This window comes from Pteropus medius, unplaced genomic scaffold, assembly GCF_902729225.1.
Source record: "Pteropus medius unplaced genomic scaffold, Ma_sr-lr_union100, whole genome shotgun sequence".
Classification (NCBI taxonomy): Eukaryota; Metazoa; Chordata; class Mammalia; order Chiroptera; family Pteropodidae; genus Pteropus; species Pteropus medius.
In genome coordinates, this window is record NW_024344241.1 from 254,586 (window position 1) to 260,401 (window position 5,816).

Here is a 5,816-nt window from a genome sequence, read left to right on the forward strand (position 1 = left end):
GATCTGGTATAAAAGAGGATACTTAACAGGCTTCTAGACCAAATAGAACGATCAATTAACTATATATCAGTCATTTATGTCTACTTCATTTTTCTCTGTATTAGCACTGAAACTCCTTTAGTACTTTGGGAAGAGGTTCAAGCAACTCCCTGCATATATGGTGACCATATTTTCCGAAACAAAAATTGGAATTGCCCTGAAGATGTTTAGGTGCATAGTCTGATATTGGGTCAGAATATTTAAAACCAAGAATGCAATGGGAAATGACCTACATATTTTTCTCAAACCACATTTTTCTTAAATTGACCCAATGACTGAAATATTCTGGGAATGCATTTGCTCCTCTACAATAAATTAGCTCAGATGCTCCTTACCATTAATATATTGGGTTAACAGAGTGACTTTCATTTATTTTAAATAAGCATCATTCTATTGCCTAACATGATTAATGTAAAATGCAAAAAATATTGAGTGGTATAATTAATATAATTATAGTAGTGGATAGAGATCCTTTTCTTTCGGATAGTTACTGTTGTAAAAGTGCAACTATGATGCAGAAAGTTCACTATGTTGGTATGATAGTGCCTGTGGGCAGACGCCCAGCAAGTCTGCCACAGGAGAGATAATTAAGAGACAATGGTACAGAAATGCACGTTATAGCACACATGAGTGCTCCCGTGTGTTGACCTTGGAGCTCCGAGCAACTTAGAGAATGGCGTAGTTTTCAAAATTACAATTCCTCCCAGGTTCTAGAGGGAGGCACAGATAAATTCTTCAGATATTACACCATTTCAGGGAGGTAAAATATCCAGTTTTGGGAAAGCTGCTCTCTCCTTGGATACCTGCCAGGATGAATTTCAGATGCTTCAAAAATGCAGGACTTACAGAAGAATCTGAAAACCTGCCAGAAAGAAGCAATTTTCTATTTTATGCAAAGCTTTACAAAGGTGGAGAGTGAGTGAAATGAAGTGGGAAGTTCACTGATTCAGAGTAGTGTAGCTCATACAGGTATTAACAGTGTGGCTGACTCTTTCAGGGGCCCTTTTGGCAGTACGCTTCTCAATCATATATAACTCTGAACCAAAAGGTTAAGAAGGAAAGGAGTGTGGGTTTGATAGCAGTTAGAAATATCCTGCTGTTGACAGTGGACAAAAGAGGATCCATTCAAGAAAGTTACAGCAATGTGATAACTGTGAGAATTTGCTTGGTCATAAAAACTAGGATGAGATAAAGTAATCCATAAACCCAACACTCAATGAACAAAATAAACCCCTGTAAAAATAAATTACCCAGAGAACCAATACTTCTTGCCCAAGAATATAATCAACAATCTTAAACACTGAGTTGCATGCAGCCTGTGTGTATGCACGTGTGTGTCTTAGCAGTAACTAAACCAGACTTTTTTTGTGTGCAGGTTATTTTGGGATAAGTTAAATGGAAATAAATAATGTCTCATGTGTAGAACCCCTTTCGTGTTCTTCTTTTTCAAAATATTGATTTCCTTTTATTCCATTCAAAAGGGAAACCCATGAGGAGTAGAAAGAGGAGGGCACTGTCTCTTTATGAATACTAATAAGGAAATCAAGGGAGACAGTGGCACTTCAAGTTTCATCTTTCCATTTCCTAGAGGCGCAAACTCTGCAAGTTGTCACCTTGGTGTATTCAGTGCCTTTTGAAGCACTAGACTCCTCCAGAGAGAATGTCAGCCCCAGCCCTGGGCAGTTTTGACAAACAGAGTATATATTGATACATGATAAAGTATGCTAGAAATCACCCCAGCGCTAAAGGCTACTATAGTTTTAATATCATCATTTGAATTAACAAGCATTCTGTGGAGAAATAATGAGCTTTCATTATTCAGAACATCATCCTTACCCGGGGAGCTCAGAAACCATTAGCTCTTGAGAACTTAATGAAAAGATGATAAAGAATGTTTTAGATAAAAGTTTGAACGGGCACACTTGATAACTGAGGTAAAATATTAATGTTTGCTTGGATGATATATTAGGGTTGCTGAGCAAGGCTCGTTGCAGCGATGGATGCTGGTGTCCGGTGAGCTCATGCCTGTGCAGCAGCTGGCCTGGCCCAGTGGACAGTGCTGGCTGGCAATTTTCTGATAAGCTGTGCTCCTGAGAAGATCACCACACTCACACGGCATGTTGAGGTTTCCTTTAGACTTACAGACGAGAAAAAATGGAGGTAGACAGGAGAAAGAGGAAACAGAAAAAGATAAAGTTTGATCAACAGGTACCCATGGCATGTTCAGAATTGGCATCTCGAATCATTTTTTTATGGTCTCTAATGCATAAAATAAAATACCCGAGTTTACATGGTAAAGATTTTGTTTTTCTTGCCTTAATATGATCAAAAGACTAGGAAATTTTATGTTACTATTCCAATTTTGAATTTTATAATATAAAATTTTATTGGGAAGGGAAATAAAAAAGAAGTAAAACTCAAGCAAAAAAAGATTACATTTTAATTACACGATGCCAATGTGAATGGTCTGTGAACTGGTAGATGAAACTTGACCAACGTAAAGATAAAATAAAAATAAGGCTTATTGTAGAAAACCTGGAAAATAAAAAAGTAGAAGATAGCAAAACATCATTCATTGTCCTATCGTAAGAAAGATAACCCTAGAAACACTTTTATGGATTTCCTTTCAAGCCCTTTTGCAGTATGTAGATTATTTACAATGGCAATGATCATATGGCATATGCCGAATTATATATGTTGTAATTTTTAGAGCATGTTTCTGACTATAAAACGAATGCTTGATGATTATCTAAAACTAGAAGATACTGAAGATTATTAAAACTTTGTTGTTCATAAGAATCACCCTGGAGAGCTTATTAAAAGCATAGTCTCCTGGATCCCTTCTCAGAATTACTGAATAAAATATACAGCAGAGGCAGTCTCTGGGGCAGGACTGCCCAGGTTAGAGTCTTGGTTCTATCACTTAACAGTATATGGCCTTCAGCATATTATTTCACCTCTTTAAGCTGCAGTTCTCTCATTTATAAATTAAGGATAAAAAGGGTACATACCTTAGAGCTGTTATGAGGATTAAATGGCATAATGCCTATAAAGTGCATAGAATATAGGTTGGCACATAGCATGAAATCAAGTGTTAGCAATTAATATTATTATTAATACCTTTATTATTGTAACCCTTATCTGTAGTTACAACAAGCTTCTTAGGTGATTTGAATGGACCATTAGGATCATAGTGTGCCTTTAGTCTTTTTTCTTACATATTTCAGAATATGATTAGGATCGTATTATTGTGAATGTGATAGACCAGTGCTCAATATCCTTTCCAACCTTTTTCTAGTGTGCATTCTTGTACATTTCTTGGAATCCCTGTATTAAGGTTCTGAATATAATTTAGGGTCTAGAAAGTAAATTAATGAGATGCACTCACCTAAGATTTAGAAGGTGAAAGTGAGATAGGAGAGGCTATACTTCCGTTGCTTGATTTTCCTAGCAAGCATGGAGGGGTGGGAGATTATTATTTCTTTGCTACAGCATCAGTAGGATTCTTAATATTTGTTGAACTGCAAAGTTGGGGGATGAGCAGAGAGTGGGGCTCATTTTTCTGGTAGAGATCTTAGTTGATTTTTTGGCTAAGGTGATAGAGATGAAGTTTAGAAGGCGGCAGCTTCCTCATTGGCAGGAGGCTTCTTTGTTACAGAAGAGGCTCTTTTTGTGACTGAGTGTTGTAACTTTGGGAATCGTTCCTGAAACCTAACTTAGAGACTTTTTCCTCAGCCTTTCCAACAATCCAGTAACCTGTTTAAAACTTGTGATAAGCCTGCTTCTGCTAAACTAGTAGAGTGAATTTTGTCCTTTGCAACTAAAATCTGACAATACCATTCAATATATTTTTACAATCATAATTAAGTAGAAATATCCTCAAGTCTGAAAAGATAGATAATAATAGAGATTTGTGTCAGATAAAATATATCATAGGCCAGTTTATTGGTCTTTACTATTGTATATAAAACTATACTTAGTTTCTCAATACAGTCAGGCATTGCTTAATGATGGAGATATGTCCTGAGAAACGTGTGCTTAGACGATTTTGTCATTGTGTGAACATCACATACTGCACTTACAGAAATCTAGATGGTATAGCTTACTGCACACCTGGCTATATGGTGTAGCCTATTGCTCCTAGGCTGCAAACCTGTACCACATGTTACTGAACTGAATACTGTAGGCAGTTGTAACACTATATTATGTATTTGTGTATCTAAATACATAAAAGGTATAGTAAAAATACAGTATAAAAGATAAAAATGGTACACCTGTATAGGGCACTTACCATGAATGGAGCTTGCAGGTCTGGAAGTTGCCCTGGGTGAGTCAGTGAGTGAGTGCTGAGTGGATGTGAAGGCCAGGATGTTATGTACATGCTATAGACTTTATAAACACTGTACACTTAGGCTACACTAAATTTATAAAATAATTTTTTTATTTCTTTGATAATAAATTAACCTTAGCTTAATATAACTTTTTTACTTTATAAACTTAAAAAATTTTTAATCTTTTTTACTCTTTCATAATAACATTTAGCTTAAAACATAAACACATTATACAGCTGAATTCTTATTGATCTTATTGATATTTTTAAAAATATCCTTATTCTATTAGAACATTTCTATTCTTAAATTTTTTTACTTTTTAAACTTTTTGTTGCTGTTGTTAAAAACTAAGACACACACACATTAGCCTAGGCCTACACAGAATCAGGATCATCAGTATCACTGTCTTCTACCTCCATATCTTGTCCCACTGGAAGTTCTTCAGGGACAATAACACACATGACCTGTCATCTCCTATGATAACAATTCCTTCTTCTTGAATACCTCCTGAATGACCTGCCTGAGGCTCTTCTTCAGGGAATGTCACTCTTTTCAGAAATATGTCAATGGTGGTTTGCTCGGTTTGTTTCTTTTTGTCATCATAGATTAGCTTGTAAGCAGATAATGTACTTTGATCATTTCTTTCTATTAATGAAAATCTTCCATGTTTTTAAACTTTTTAAGGAGTTGTTGAGGTCTGCAAAAGCTTTCTCTGAACCCTTCACTGAGAATTTTCTTGGAGATTCTTTCTCTTCTCCTGTAATTTCTTTTTCTCTTGCCTCATTTTCAGCTATGTGTTCCTGTTCCAGTTCCAGCAACATCTCATTAGTCGGTTTCTCAGGAGCCACCTCTAGAAGCTCCTCAATGTCATCCTCATCCACACCCGGGTTAAAGTTGTTTGCCATCTTAGCCACAGCCTTATTGATTTTTGCAACCTCCTCATTCTTTTTATTGATTTTTTATTTTTTATGCCTACAGCACCTGGAATTCCTAGGTGGTCTACCACCCAAGTACTAACCAGGCCCGACCCTGCTTAGCTTCTGAGATCTGACAAGATTGGGCACGTTCAGGGTGGCATGGCCGTAGAGTTACAACCTCCTCATTCTTAGCAAATCCTTTGAAGTTATGGATGACTTCTTGAGTGTTTTCTTCCAGATTCCATTCATACACTCCTTGGTGATATCACCCCAAGCCCAAGCAAGGTTCTCAATGTAGTCATAGATGTTGTAATCCTTCCAGAATTGGATTGATGTCTACTCAGTGTCTTCCTCAGTTGCAGCATAACCTGGGCAAAGGCCTCTTCAAGTATTAGACCTTAAAGTTGCAATAATCCTTGATCTATTGGTTGAGACAAAGAGATTGTGTTTGGAGGCAGAAACACTACCTCCAAACACCTTGTGATATTGGGATGAATATCATCAATAAAAGGAGCATGTCCTAAAGCAT

General features: G+C 36.6%; 1 pseudogene; it reads right to left on the minus strand.

Annotated features, from left to right (window-relative positions):
• Positions 1 to 5,339: 5,339 nt before the first annotated feature.
• LOC120607766 (uncharacterized) lies at positions 5,340 to 5,458 on the minus strand (annotated as a pseudogene).
• Between the last annotated feature and the right edge of the window lie 358 nt (positions 5,459 to 5,816).